The sequence below is a fragment of the Ranitomeya imitator genome, chromosome 2 (genome assembly GCF_032444005.1).
Source record: "Ranitomeya imitator isolate aRanImi1 chromosome 2, aRanImi1.pri, whole genome shotgun sequence".
Taxonomy (NCBI): domain Eukaryota; kingdom Metazoa; phylum Chordata; class Amphibia; order Anura; family Dendrobatidae; genus Ranitomeya; species Ranitomeya imitator.
The window spans coordinates 361179875-361195243 of record NC_091283.1 but is presented as its reverse complement, the minus strand read 5'-3'; positions in this window follow the sequence as shown (position 1 = coordinate 361195243).

The window sequence follows — 15369 nt, the reverse complement described above, 5'->3', positions numbered from 1 at the left end:
AAACCTTGCACACCTAGACACCCACACACTCTCTGACTCCATCCTACCACTGGCATCCATATCCTCACTCCACGACACAGACAGTGCCGCTGCTTTCTACAATGCCACTCTCGCATCAGCTATTGACACGGTTGCCCCTCTCGTCCATGGCAGAGCGCGACGTATCAATAGACAACCTTGGCATAATAACACCACCAAAAAGCTAAGGCAAGTGTCCAGGGTTGCGGAGCGGCGTTGGAAGAGAACACACTCGCAAGACGACTTCACTGTATTCAAACAAGCAACATTCGCTTTTAAATCTGCACTCACCTCTGCTAAACAGGCCTACTTCACAACCCTCGTATCTTCCCTATCCCACAACCCCAAACAGTTATTCAAAACATTTAACTCCCTCCTCCGCCCCCCACTGCCCCCTCCAACCTCCCTCATCTCTGCTGAGGACTTTGCCACACACTTTAAAAATAAGATCGACCAGACAAGGCAAGACTTTATTGTTCAACCACCACAACCCCTTTGTATACCAGACCAATGCCCAAACCCCATAACCTCCCTATCCAACATCACTGAAGGGGGACTTAATTGTCTCCTCTCCAAATCCCACCTCACCACCTGTGCGCTCGACCCCATCCCATCCCACCTCCTCCCCAACCTCACCACCACACTTATCCCATCCCTAACCCACCTCTTCAACCTATCACTAACTTCTGGCACCTTCCCCTCTGCGTTCAAACATGCCACAATCACGCCTATCCTTAAAAAGCCAACCCTCGATCCAACTGCTATGTCCAGCTATCGCCCAATATCGCTGCTCCCATTTGCTTCTAAACTCCTGGAGCAGCACGTCCATGCTGAACTCTCCTCCCACCTCTCATCTAACTTGTTGTACGACAATCTACAATCTGGTTTCCGCCCCATCACTCAACTGAGACTGCCCTGACCAAAATCACTAACGACCTACTTACCGCCAAAGCTACTGGACAATACTCTGTACTCCTCCTTCTAGACCTGTCCTCTGCTTTCGACACAGTTGACCACTGCCTCCTACTGCAGATGCTCTCCTCCTTTGGCATCTATCCTGGATCGCCTCGTACCTTTCCAACCGCACATTCAGCGTCTCCCACTCCCATACTACCTCCTCATCCCACCCTCTCTCTGTTGGAGTCCCCCAAGGCTCTGTTCTAGGACCCCTACTCTTCTCAATCTATACACTTGGCTTGGGACAACTCATAAAGTCCCATGGATTCCAGTACCACCTCTCTGGCCCAGACGTCACCGCTCTGCTGTCCAGAATCCCAGAGTGCCTATCAGCCATATCCTCCTTCTTCTCCTCTCGCTTCCTCAAACTCAATGTGGACAAATCTGAACTCATCATCTTTCCTCCATCCCACAAATCTTCCTTACTTGACCTATCTATCGCAGTCAATGACATCATGCTTTCCTCTGTACCCGAAGTCCGCTGCCTTGGAGTAACCTTCGACTCTGCCCTGTCCTTCAAACCACACATCCAAGCTCTTTCCACCTCCTGTCGCCTCCAGCTCAAAAATATCTCCAGAATCCGTCCTTTTCTCAACCCCCAATCTACTAAAATGCTTGTGCACGCCCTCATCATTTCCCGCCTTGACTACTGCAACATCCTTTTCTGTGGCCTCCCTGCTAACACCCTTGCACCTCTCCAGTCCATCCTTAACTCTGCTGCCCGACTAATCCATCTCTCTCCTCGCTACTCCTCCGCTTCCCCCCTCTGCAAATCTCTTCACTGGCTCCCATTCCCCCAGCGTATCCAGTTCAAATTGCTAATACTGACCTACAAAGCCATCCACAACCTGTCTCCTCCATATATCTCTGAACTAATCTCTCGATATCTTCCCTCACGTGATCTCCGGTCCTCCCAAGACCTCCTTCTCTCCTCCACACTTATTCGCTCCTCATCCAATCGCCTCCAAGACTTCTCCCGAATATCCCCCATCCTCTGGAACTCTCTGCCCCAACACATCCGACTATCAACCACAGTCGGATCCTTCAGACGGAACCTGAAAACTCATCTCTTCAGGAAAGCCTACAGCCTGCACTGACACCGCTGCTGCCTCACCAACACCGGAGCTACCGCCTCACCAACACCGGAGCTACCGCCTCACCAACACCGGAGCTACCGCCTCACCAACACCGGAGCTACCGCCTCACCAACACCGGAGCTCCTGCAACCCTCAACCTACTGTCTCCTTCCCCATAATCCTGTAGAATGTAAGCCCGCAAGGGCAGGGTCCTCGCCCCTCTGTATCAGTCCGTCATTGTTAGTTTGTTTACTGTATGTGATATTTGTAACTTGCATGTAACCCCTTCTCATGTACAGCACCATGGAATCAATGGTGCTATATAAATAAATAATAATAATAATAATAATAATATACAGGAGCAGATAATCTACAGGTATATACTATATACAGGAGGAGATGACATACAGGTATATGCTATATATAGAAGATGACATACAGGTATATACTATATACAGGAGGAGATGACACACAGATATATACAATATACAGGGGAGATGACACACAGATATATACTATATACAGGGGAGATGACACACAGGTATATACTATATACAGGAGGAGATGACATACAGGTATATACTATATATAGGAGATGACATACAGGTATATACTATATATAGGAGATGACATACACGTATTTACTATATATAGGAGGAGATGACATACAGGTATATACTATATACAGGGGAGATGACACACAGCAGGTATATACTATATACAGGGGAGATGACATACAGGTATATACTATATACAGGAGATGACATACAGGTGTATACTATATATAAGGGAGATGACAAACATGTATATACTGAGGTGAAAATGAGAGGTGTGAGGTGAAAATGAAAAGGTGTGAGTGTAAAATGAGAGGAGTGAGGGAAAATAGTGTAGTGATCGGAAAATGACAGATGTGAGGTTGAAATGACAAGTGTTAGGGGGGAATGAGAGGCGTGAGGGAGAAAATAAGAGGTGTGAGGGAGAAAATGAGAGATGTGAGGGGGAAAATTAAAGATGTGATTGGGAAAATGAGAGGCGTGATGGGAAAATAAGAGAAGTGAGGTGCTATAACTAACCACAGATATTTACTATGCCCAGGCAACGACGGGCTCTTCAGCTAGTCTAATATATAAAGATGAATGTGTGTGTGTATGTATGTGTGTGTGTATGTCCGGGATTGGCATCTGCACCGTCGCAGCAACAGCCACAAAATTTTCCACAGTCACACGTCTGGACCCAGAGAGCGTCATAGGCTATGTTGTGAGGCGAAATTTTAACCCCGCGCATTCCAATTCACCAATTTTGCCCCTTTCTACATAATGGGGAAAAAGTGAAAGGAAAAGTGTTGGAGGCAAATTGACAGCTACCAGATGTGAACAAGGGGGACTTAAAGAGTGAGAGCGATGGCACCAAAGAGTATATACCGTACAGTTGCTAAGGTGGGGCCCCGACATGGGATACTCACCACACACGGGGATATGAACACACACAAAATGCGCCACACACTACCACGTGCTTGAACACATATACCACCCTCAACACACATTTCACCACACATACACCAACCTCACCACATAAAAGTCGAAACACAAAAGTCGCCGCTCAAAACTTGCCACGCGCAAAACAAGCCCCGTGCAAAACTAGGCTCACGCAAAACTCGCCACAAGTGCAAAACTCACCTCATGGAAAACTCGCCACACGCGGAAAAATTGCCACATGCAGAAAAGTTGCAACACATGCAAAAGTTGCCTCACACAAAACTTGCACATACTCAAAAAGAACCGCACATAAAACTCGACACGCGCAAAACTTGCTGCACACAACATGATACACTAACGTGTCACATGCAACTCAACACAAAAAGTTGCTACACGCATGTCGCCACACAAAACTCATCTCACAAAAGTCGCTACATGCATGTCGCTACATGCAACTCAACACACACAACTTGACACATGAAACTCGCCCTAAAACACACACAAGTCTGGTATTATCCTTCAAAAATAAAAATCTGATTAATAAGCAGACAAACTACAAGAGCAACAAATGTACCATATAGGAAATCCGGCAGCTGTCAGTCACATGGCCTGTCTATTATGTGTATGTGTGAGCTAATATATACTGCCAGGGGGGAGGGCTTCCTGTTGGCTGGGGATTTATCAGGCTGCCAATTTAGCTTACAAATACTGAGGTAAAAATACTGAGCAAATAACGTGTGAACGAGGTCTAATACAGGAGGAGATGACACACAGATATATACTATATAAAGGGGAGATGACACAGGTATATACTATATACAGGAGGAGATGACACACATATATACTATATACAGGGGAGATGACACAGGTATATACTATATACAGGAGGAGATGACACACTGGTATATACTATATACAGGGGAGATGACATACAGGTACATACTATATACAGGGGAGATGACACAGGTATATACTATATACAGGGGAGATGACACACAGGTATATACTATATACAGGGGAGATGATACAGGTATATACTATCAACAGGAGATGACACACAGGTATATACTATATACAGGAGCAGATGACACACAGGTATATACTATATACAGGAGGAGATGACTTACAGGTATATACTATATACAGGAGATGACACACGTATATACTATATACAGGAGATGACATACAGGTATATACTATATAAAAGAGGAGATGACACATAGGTATATAGAGGAGGAGATGACATACAGCAGGTATATACTATATACAGGGGAGATGACATACAGGTATATACTATATACAGGAGATGACATACAGGTATATACTATATATAGCAGGAGATGACATACAGGTATATAGTATATACAGAAGAGATGACATACAGGTATATACTATATACAGGAGATGACATACAGCAGGTATACTATTTACAGGGGAGATGACATACAGGTATATACTACATACAGGAGATTACATACAGGTGTATACTATATATAAGGGAGATCACAAACATGTATATACTGACGGGAAAATGAGAGGTGTGAGGTGAAAATGAGGGGTGTGAGGTGAAAAAGAGAAGATGTGAGTGCAAAATGAGAGGAGTGAGGGAAAATAGTGGAGTGATAGGAAAATGACAGATGTGAGGTCAAAATGACAAGTGTTAGGGGGAATGAGAGGAGTGAGAGGGAAAATGAGAGGTGTAAGGGGGAAAATGAGAGATGTGAGGGGGAAAATGAGAGGCGTCATGGGAAAATAAGAGAAGTGAGGTGCTATAACTAACCACAGATATTTACTATGCCCAGGCAACGCCGGGCTCTTCAGCTAGTACGGATATAAAATACTGACCAAATACTGAACATGTTAATGTAGCCTAATAGTACATTTACACACTAAAAACCAAAGACAGAAACATAATAAGCAAATACTCTGCAGTAAATAAACAGCAAAAATACATGAACATAATATAGGGTACTTCGCTAACATAATTTTGATTAATAAGAAATGCAAAAGCCATCCTACCAATTCACGGTGACCGTAACCAGGATGGTCCTAATTTTAACCCCTTAAGCTCCAAGGGTGGTTTGCACGTTAATGACCAGGCCAATTTTTACAATTCTGACCGCTGTCCCTTTATGAGATTATAACTCTGGAATGCTTCAACGGATCCTGATGAGTCTGACATTGTTTTATCGTGTACTTCATGATAGTGGTAAAATTTATTTGGTATTATCTGCATTTATTTGTGAAAAAACGGAAATTTGGCGAAAATTTTGCAATTTTCCAACTTTGAATTTTTATGCCCTTAAATCACAGAGATATCTCACACAAAATACTTAATAAGTAACATTTCCCACATGTCTACTTTACATCAGCACAATTTTCGAACCAAAATTTTTTTTGTTAGGGAGTTTGAAGGGTTAAAAGTTGACCAGCAATTTCTCATTTTTACAACACCATTTTTTTTAGGGACCACATCACATTTGAAGTCATTTTGAGGGGTCTATATGATAGAAAATAACCAAGTGTGACACCATTCTAAAAACTGCACCCCTCAGGGTGCTCAAAAACCGCATTCAAGAAGTTTATTAATCCTACAGGTGTTTCACAGGAATTTTTGGAAAGTTTAAAAAAAATGAACATTTAACTTTTTTTTCACAAAAAATTTTCTTCAGCTCCAATTTGTTATTTTACCAAGGGTAGCAGGAGAAAATGGACCCCAAAAGTTGGTGTACAATTTATCCTTAGTACACCGATACCCCATATGTGGGGGTAAACCACTGTTTGGGCGCATGGAAGCGCTCACAAGGGAAGGAGCGCCATTTGACTTTTCAATGCAAAATTGACAGGAATTAAGATGGGACACCATGTTGCGTTTGGAGAGCCACTGATGTGCCTAAACATTGAAACCCCGCACAAATGACACCATTTTGGAAAATAGACCCCCTAAGGAACTTATCTAGATGTGTGGTGAGCACTTTGACCCATTAAGTGATTCACAGAAGTTTATAATGCAGAGCTGTAAAAATAAAATATATTTTTTCACAAAAATGATCTTTTCGCCCCCAATTTTTTATTTTCCCAAGGGTAAAAGAAGAAATTGGACACCAAAAGTTGTTCTACAATTTGTCCTGAGTACGCTGATACTCAATATGTGGGGGTAAACCACTGTTTGGGCGCAAGGGAGAGCTCGGAAGGGAAGGAGCGCCGTTTGACTTTTCAATGCAAAATTGACTGGAATTGAGATGGGACGCCATGTTGAGTTTGGAGAGCCACTGATGTGCCCAAACATTGAAACCCCCCACAAGAGACACCATCTTGGAAAGAAGACCCCCTAAGGAACTCAGCTAGATGTGTTGTGAGAGCTTTGAACCCCCAAGTGTTTCGCTACAGTTTATAACGCAGAGCCGTGAAAATAAAAAATCCTTTTTTTTCCACAAAAATTATTTTTTAGCCCCCAGTTTTGTATTTTCCCAAGGGTATCAGGAGAAATTGGACTCCAAAAGTTGTTGTCCAATGTGTTCTGAGTACGCTGATACCCCATATGTTGTGGTAAACCCCTGTTTGGGCGCACGGGACAGCTCGGAAGGGAAGGAGCACTGTTTTACTTTTTCAACGCAGAATTGGCTGGAATTGAGATCAGAACAGTGGAAACCCCCAAATTCTAACTGAAACCCTAATCCAAACACACCCCTAACCCTAATCTCAACGGTAACCCTAACTACACCCCTAACCCTGACACACCCCTAACCCTAATCCCAACCCTATTCCCAACCGTAAATGTAATCCAAACCCTAACCCTAACTGTAGCGCCAACCCTAACCCTAACTGTAGTGCTAACCCTAACTGTAGCTCCAACCCTAACCCGAGCCCTAACCCTAATGGGAAAATGGAAATTAATACATTTTTTAAATTTTTCCCTAACTAAGGGGGTGATGAAGGGGGGTTTAATTTACTATTTATAGCGGGTTTTTTAGCAGATTTTTATGATTGGCAGCCATCACACACTAAAAGGCGCTTTTTATTGCCAAAAATATTTTTTTCGCTTTACCACATTTTGAGAGCTATAATTTTTCCATATTTTGGTCCACAGAGTCATGTGAGGTCTTGTTTTTTGCGGGACGAGTTGACGTTTTTATTGGTAACATTTTCAGGCACGTGACATTTTTTGATCATCTTATTCCGATTTTTGTGAGGCAGAATGACCAAAAACCAGCTATTCATGAATTTCTTTAGGGGGGGGGGGGTGTTTATACCGTTCCACGTTTGGTAAAATGGATAAAGCAGTTTTATACTTCGGGTCAGTACGATTACAGCGATACCTCACTTATATTATTTTTTTATGTTTTGGCGCTTTTATAAGATAAACTTTTATAGAAAAAATAATTATTTTTGCATCGCTTTATTCTGAGGACTATAACTTTTTTATTTTTTCGCTGATGATGCTGTATGGCGGCTCATTTTTTGCAGGACAAGATGACGTTTTCAGCGGTACCATGGTTATTTATATCCGTCTTTTTGATCACGTGTTATTTCACTTTTTGTTCGGCAGTATGATAATAAAGTGTTGTTTTTTGCCTTTTTTTTTTTTTTTACGGTGTTCACTGAAGGTGTTAACTAGACAGTTTTATAGGTCGGATCGTTACAGACGCGGTGATACTAAATATGTATACTTTTATTTTTTTTTAATTTAGTTAAAAGAATGTATTTATTGGAACAATATTTGTTTTTTTATTATTTATTTAGGTTTGCTTTTTTTTTCCATACATGTAATTTTTTTTTTTTACTTTGCCCAAGGGAGGACATCACACTAAAATGACAGATCGCTGATCTGACACTTTGCTGTGCACTGTGTCAGATCAGCGATCTGACATGCACAGTAGGGAGACTTCCCGGCTCCTGCTCTGAGCAGGCGCTGTGAAGTCACCTCCCTGCAGGACCCGGAAGTAGCCCCGTGGCCATTTTGGATCCGGAGCCGGCAGGGAGGAGATGTTCGGTACAAGGTGAGCACATCGCCTTGTACCGATCGTCTCAGGGAAGCCCGCAGGGAGCCCCCTCCCTGCGCGATGCTTCCCTATACCGCCGGAACACTGCGATCATGTTTGATCGCAGTGTGCCGGGGGTTAATGTGCCAGGGGCGGTCCGTGACCGCTCCTGGAACATAGCGCTGGATGTCAGCTGCGATAGTCAGCTGACACCCGGCCACGATCGGCTGCGCTCCCCCCGTGAGCGTGGCTGATCGCGCTGGACTTACTATTCCGTCCATGGGAATTAGGGCCCATCCCACATGGACGGAATATTATGTCCAATGGCAGAAAGGGGTGAAACATAGCTTCAATGACTAAAGGTACCTTCACACTCAGCAACTTTACAACGAGAACGACAACGATCCGTGATGTTGCAGCGTTGTGGATAGCGATCTTGTTGTGTTTGACACGCAGCAGCAATCTGGATCCCGCTGTGCCATCGCTGGTCGGAGCTAGAAGTCCAGAACTTTATTTGGTCGTCAGGTCAGCGTGTATCGTCATGTTTGACATCAAAAGCAACAATGCCAGCAACGTTTTACATGGAGCTAACAACCAGCGAGAACGAATAAGTGTTGTGAATTCTGCTTTTGGGTTCCCTCCAGTGGTTGTAGGTGGGAATGCAGTTGTCTCTGAGTCGCAGTCCTGGCCAGGTGTATCTGCTAATTGCAGTTCTGACTGGGATATTTAAGTGTGCAGGATTCATTAGTCCTTCCCAGTTGTCAATGTTTCTTGTGAAGTGTTGGATCACTTTCTGGCTCTCCTGCTTAGCTGGCAATTCAACAAAGATAAGTGTCTGTTTCTTTGTTTGTTAGGCACACCCCACGGCTACTTCTAGTTGCGGTGTTTACATCAGGGTTTGCGGTCAGTATAGTTACCACCTACTCCAGTGAAAGTTTTCATGTTGCTCCAAGGTCACCTGATCATAACAGTACAACTGGACAAGAGAAAAACAAATGAACAGCACAGAATAAAAGCACACTGCATGTGTGCCACAGAAAAAGAAACAAGCAGAATTCACAACAGATAAGTGAGTCGCCGTTACGTCACTGGATCGCTCCTGCATCGTTCTGGCATTGCTGTGTTTGACGTCTCTACAGCGACCTAAACAGCGACGCTGCAGCGATCGGCTCGTTGTCTATATCACTGCAGCGTCGCTGAGTGTGACGGTACCTTTAGAATGTTCCAGAAACTCTGTCGGCAGTCTGTCTACAGGTTGGTGTATAGGAGACGCCCCCTGCAGAGAGGAACAAAGACAAGCATGTCCCCACCAGATACAGGACAAGGAATGCTAATGTAAGCCTGATTACAGTATGGTCCATGTGTACAGGCTGGGGAGGACACTGTTAAAGTCTCCTCCTGGCTTCTAGTAAGAGGCAGACCTGTTGTGAATTCTGTTGTCAAGCTCCCTCCTGTGGTCATGAATGGTACTTCGGCTGGTTCTGTCCATGGGCTTCCTCTGTTGGTTGAGAGTGGGGCTGTGGCTTCTGAGTTTCCTTCCACAGGTGACTAGGTTAATTCGTTAGCTGGCTGCTCTATTTAACTCCACTTAGATCTTTGCTCCATGCCACCTGTCAATGTTCCAGTATTGGTCTAGTTCACTCCTGGATCGTTCTTGTGACCTGTCTTCCCAGCAGAAGCTAAGTTCCTGCTTGTTTTTCTTTTGTTTGCTATTTTTCTGTCCAGCTTGCTATTTTGATTTTTGTCTTGCTTGCTGGAAGCTCTGGGACGCAGAGGGAGCGCCTCCGCACCGTGAGTCGGTGCGGAGGGTCTTTTGCGCCCTCTGTGTGGTCTTTTTGTAGTTTTTTGTGCTGACCGCAAAGTTACCTTTCCTATCCTCAGTCTGTTCAGTAAGTCGGGCCTCACTTTGCTAAATCTATTTCATCTCTGTGTTTGTATTTTCATCTTTACTCACAGTCATTATATGTGGGGGGCTGCCTTTTCCTTTGGGGAATTTCTCTGAGGCAAGGTAGGCTTTATTTTTCTATCTTCAGGGCTAGCTGGTTCCTTAGGCTGTGTCGAGTTGCATAGGGAGCGTTAGGAGCAATCCACGGCTATTTCTAGTGTGTGTGATAGGATTAAGGATTGCGGTCAGCAGAGTTCCCACGTCTCAGAGCTCGTCCTATATTATTTGCAACTATCAGGTCATTCCGTGTGCTCTTAACCACCAGGTCCATTATTGTCCTAACCACCAGGTCATAACAGTACAGGTGGCCCAAAGTATTAATGCATCTCAATAGAGGGATAAGAGAAGTTCTGAGACCATTTTTTTTTCTTTGCAGTGTGTTTTGTCTCTCTTTTCCCCTTTACCTCTGGGTGGTTCAGGATACAGGTGTTGATATGGACATTCAAGGTCTGTCCTCTTGTATGAATAATCTCACTGCAAGGGTACAAAACATTCAAGATTTTGTGGTTCAGAATCCGATGTTAGAGCCTAGGATTCCAATTCCTGATTTGTTTTTTGGGGATAGATCTAAGTTTCTGAATTTCAAAAATAATTGTAAATTGTTTCTTGCTTTGAAACCTCGCTCCTCAGGTGACCCTGTTCAACAAGTGAAAATCATTATTTCTTTGTTACGTGGCAACCCTCAAGACTGGGCATTTTCCCTTGCGCCAGGAGATCCGGCATTGCGTGATGTTGATGCGTTTTTTCTGGCGCTCGGATTGCTTTATGATGAACCTAATTCAGTGGATCAGGCAGAGAAAATCTTGCTGGCTCTGTGTCAGGGTCAGGATGAGGTAGAGATATATTGTCAGAAGTTTAGGAAGTGGTCTGTACTCACTCAGTGGAATGAATGTGCCCTGGCAGCAATTTTCAGAAAGGGTCTCTCTGAAGCCCTTAAGGATGTCATGGTGGGATTTCCCATGCCTGCTGGTCTGAATGAGTCTATGTCTTTGGCCATTCAGATCGATCGACGCTTGCGTGAGCGTAAAGCTGTGCACCATTTGGCGGTATTATCTGAGCATAGACCTGAGCCTATGCAATGTGATAGGACTTTGACCAGAGCTGAACGGCAAGAACACAGACGTCGGAATGGGTTGTGTTTTTACTGTGGTGATTCCACTCATGCTATCTCCGATTGTCCTAAGTGCACTAAGCGTTTCGCTAGGTCTGCCACCATTGGTAAGGTACAGTCGAAATTTCTTTTGTCCGTTACTCTGATTTGCTCTCTGTCGTCCTATTCTGTTATGGCATTTGTGGATTCAGGCGCTGCCCTGAATTTGATGGACTTGGAGTTTGCTAGGCGCTGTGGTTTTTTCTTGGAGCCCTTGCAGTATCCTATTCCATTGAGAGGAATTGATGCTACGCCTTTGGCCAAGAATAAGCCTCAGTACTGGACCCAATTAACCATGTGCATGGCTCCTGCACATCAGGAGGATATTCGCTTTTTGGTGTTGCATAATCTGCATGATGTGGTCGTTTTGGGGTTGCCATGGCTACAGGTCCATAACCCAGTATTGGATTGGAAATCAATGTCTGTGTTCAGCTGGGGTTGTCAGGGGGTATATGGTGATGTTCCATTTTTGTCTATTTCGTCATCCACCCCTTTTGAAGTCCCGGAGTTTTTGTCGGAGTACCGGGATGTATTTGATGAGCCCAAATCCAGTGCCCTACCTCCTCATAGGAATTGCGATTGTGCTATCAATTTGATTCCTGGTAGTAAGTTTCCTAAGGGCCGACTGTTCAATTTATCTGTGCCAGAGCACGCCGCTATGCGGAGTTATGTAAAGGAATCCTTGGAGAAGGGGCATATTCGACCGTCGTCGTCACCATTGGGAGCAGGGTTCTTTTTTGTGGCCAAGAAGGATGGTTCTTTGAGACCTTGTATTGATTACCGCCTTCTTAATAAGATCACAGTCAAATTTCAGTATCCTTTGCCGCTGCTGTCTGATTTATTTGCTCGGATTAAGGGGGCATGTTGGTTCACCAAGATAGATCTTCGTGGTGCGTATAATCTTGTGCGTATTAAACAGGGCGATGAATGGAAAACAGCATTTAATACGCCCGAGGGCCATTTTGAGTACCTGGTTATGCCATTCGGGCTTTCCAATGCTCCATCAGTATTTCAGTTCTTTATGCATGACATCTTCCGAGAGTACCTGGATAAATTCCTGATTGTATATTTGGATGATATTTTGGTCTTTTCAGATGATTGGGAGTCTCACGTGAAGCAGGTCAGAATGGTGTTCCAGGTCCTTCGTGCGAATTCTTTGTTTGTGAAGGGGTCAAAGTGTCTCTTTGGAGTTCAGAAGGTTTCATTTTTGGGTTTCATTTTTTCCCCTTCTACTATCGAGATGGACCCTGTTAAAGTCCAGGCCATTTATGATTGGACTCAGCCGACATCTGTGAAGAGTCTGCAAAAGTTCCTGGGCTTTGCTAATTTTTATCGTCGCTTCATCAGTAATTTTTCTAGTGTTGCTAAACCGTTGACTGATTTGACCAAGAAGGGTGCTGATGTGGTCAATTGGTCTTCTGCGGCTGTGGAAGCTTTTCAGGAGTTGAAGCGTCGTTTTTCTTCTGCCCCTGTGTTGTGCCAGCCAGATGTTTCGCTCCCGTTTCAGGTCGAGGTTGATGCTTCTGAGATTGGAGCAGGGGCTGTTTTGTCGCAAAGAAGTTCTGATGGCTCGGTGATGAAACCATGTGCCTTCTTTTCTAGAAAGTTTTCACCTGCTGAGCGCAATTATGATGTTGGCAATCGAGAGTTGTTGGCCATGAAGTGGGCATTCGGGGAGTGGGGTCATTGGCTTGAAGGAGCCAAGCATCGCGTGGTGGCCTTGACGGATCACAAGAATTTGACTTATCTCGAGTCTGCCAAACGGTTGAATCCTAGACAGGCTCGTTGGTCGCTATTTTTCTCCCGCTTTGATTTTGTGGTTTCATACCTTCCAGGCTCTAAGAATGTGAAGGCTGATGCCCTGTCAAGGAGTTTTGTGCCCGACTCTCCGGGTGTTCCTGAGCCGGCGGGTATTCTCAAAGAGGGGGTAATGTTGTCTGCCATCTCCCCTGATTTGCGGCGGGTGCTGCAAAAATTTCAGGCTGATAGACCTGACCGTTGCCCAGCGGAGAAACTGTTTGTCCCTGATAAATGGACTAGTAGAGTTTTCTTTGAGGTTCATTGTTCGGTATTGGCTGGTCATCCTGGAATCTTTGGTACCAGAGATTTGGTGGCTAGATCCTTTTGGTGGCCGTCTTTGTCGCGGGATGTGCGTTCTTTTGTGCAGTCCTGTGGGACTTGTGCTCGGGCTAAGCCCTGCTGTTCTCGTGCCAGTGGGTTGCTTTTGCCCTTGCCGATCCCGAAGAGGCCCTGGACGCATATCTCTATGGATTTTATTTCGGATCTCCCTGTCTCTCAAAAGATGTCGGTCATTTGGGTGGTTTGTGATCGCTTCTCTAAGATGGTCCATTTGGTACCCTTGTCTAAATTGCCTTCCTCCTCTGATTTGGTGCCATTGTTTTTCCAGCATGTGGTTCGTTTACATGGCATTCCTGAGAACATCGTTTCGGACAGAGGTTCCCAGTTTGTTTCGAGGTTTTGGCGAGCCTTTTGTGCTAGGATGGGCATTGATTTGTCTTTTTCCTCAGCTTTCCATCCTCAGACAAATGGCCAAACCGAACGAACTAATCAGACTTTGGAAACATATCTGAGATGCTTTGTTTCTGCTGATCAGGATGATTGGGTGTCCTTTTTGCCTTTGGCTGAGTTCGCCCTTAATAATCGGGCCAGCTCGGCTACTTTGGTTTTGCCATTTTTCTGCAATTCTGGTTTCCATCCTCGTTTCACTTCAGGGCAGGTTGAGTCTTCGGACTGTCCTGGTGTAGATACTGTGGTGGATAGGTTGCAGCAGATTTGGACTCATGTGGTGGACAATTTAACATTGTCCCAGGAGAAGGCTCAACGTTTCGCTAACCGCCGGCGCTGTGTGGGTCCCCGACTTCGTGTTGGGGATTTGGTTTGGTTGTCCTCTCGTTATGTTCCTATGAAGGTTTCCTCTCCTAAGTTTAAGCCTCGTTTCATTGGTCCGTATAAGATTTCTGAGGTTCTCAATCCTGTGTCGTTTCGTTTGACCCTTCCAGCTTCTTTTGCCATCCATAATGTATTCCATAGGTCGATGTTGCGGAGATACGTGGCGCCTGTGGTTCCATCCGTTGATCCTCCTGCCCCGGTGTTGGTTGAGGGGGAGTTGGAGTATGTGGTGGAGAAGATTTTGGATTCTCGTATTTCGAGACGGAAACTCCAGTACCTGGTCAAGTGGAAGGGTTATGGTCAGGAAGATAATTCCTGGGTCTTTGCCTCCGATGTTCATGCTGCCGATCTGGTTCGTGCCTTTCATTTGGCTCGTCCTGGTCGGTCTGGGGGCTCTGGTAAGGGTTCGGTGACCCTGTGATGGGGTGTACGGCAGAGCAAGAAAGGACAACAGGCCGAGGGATGATTCAACAAATTTATTATCAAGAATGCTGGAACAACACATGCAGGTAGATCTACAGAGTCCACAATTAGTCCAATGGAACAGGTTTGGGGGCACCTCCCGATAATCCTTGTGCCAGGTAACAAAGCAATAGTCCACAATTAGTCCAAGGGATCCCAAAACAATCTCACGAACGACGAGATATGTCCTCAGCTCAAGTCTCGCCCCGTTCGCTTCCGCAGGCACAGATGGACATGGGGTCTTGCCTCAGCTAAGAATCCCCACTCCTTCTCCTTCAAGGATCAACTCACATCTGATCTCAAAATAAGAATGGATTGTCTGAGCTCCTGGGATCCGCCCATGAAGGGGTAGGGGTTACACCTTCTATTCAATGGTTGGGTCCACCAGAAGATT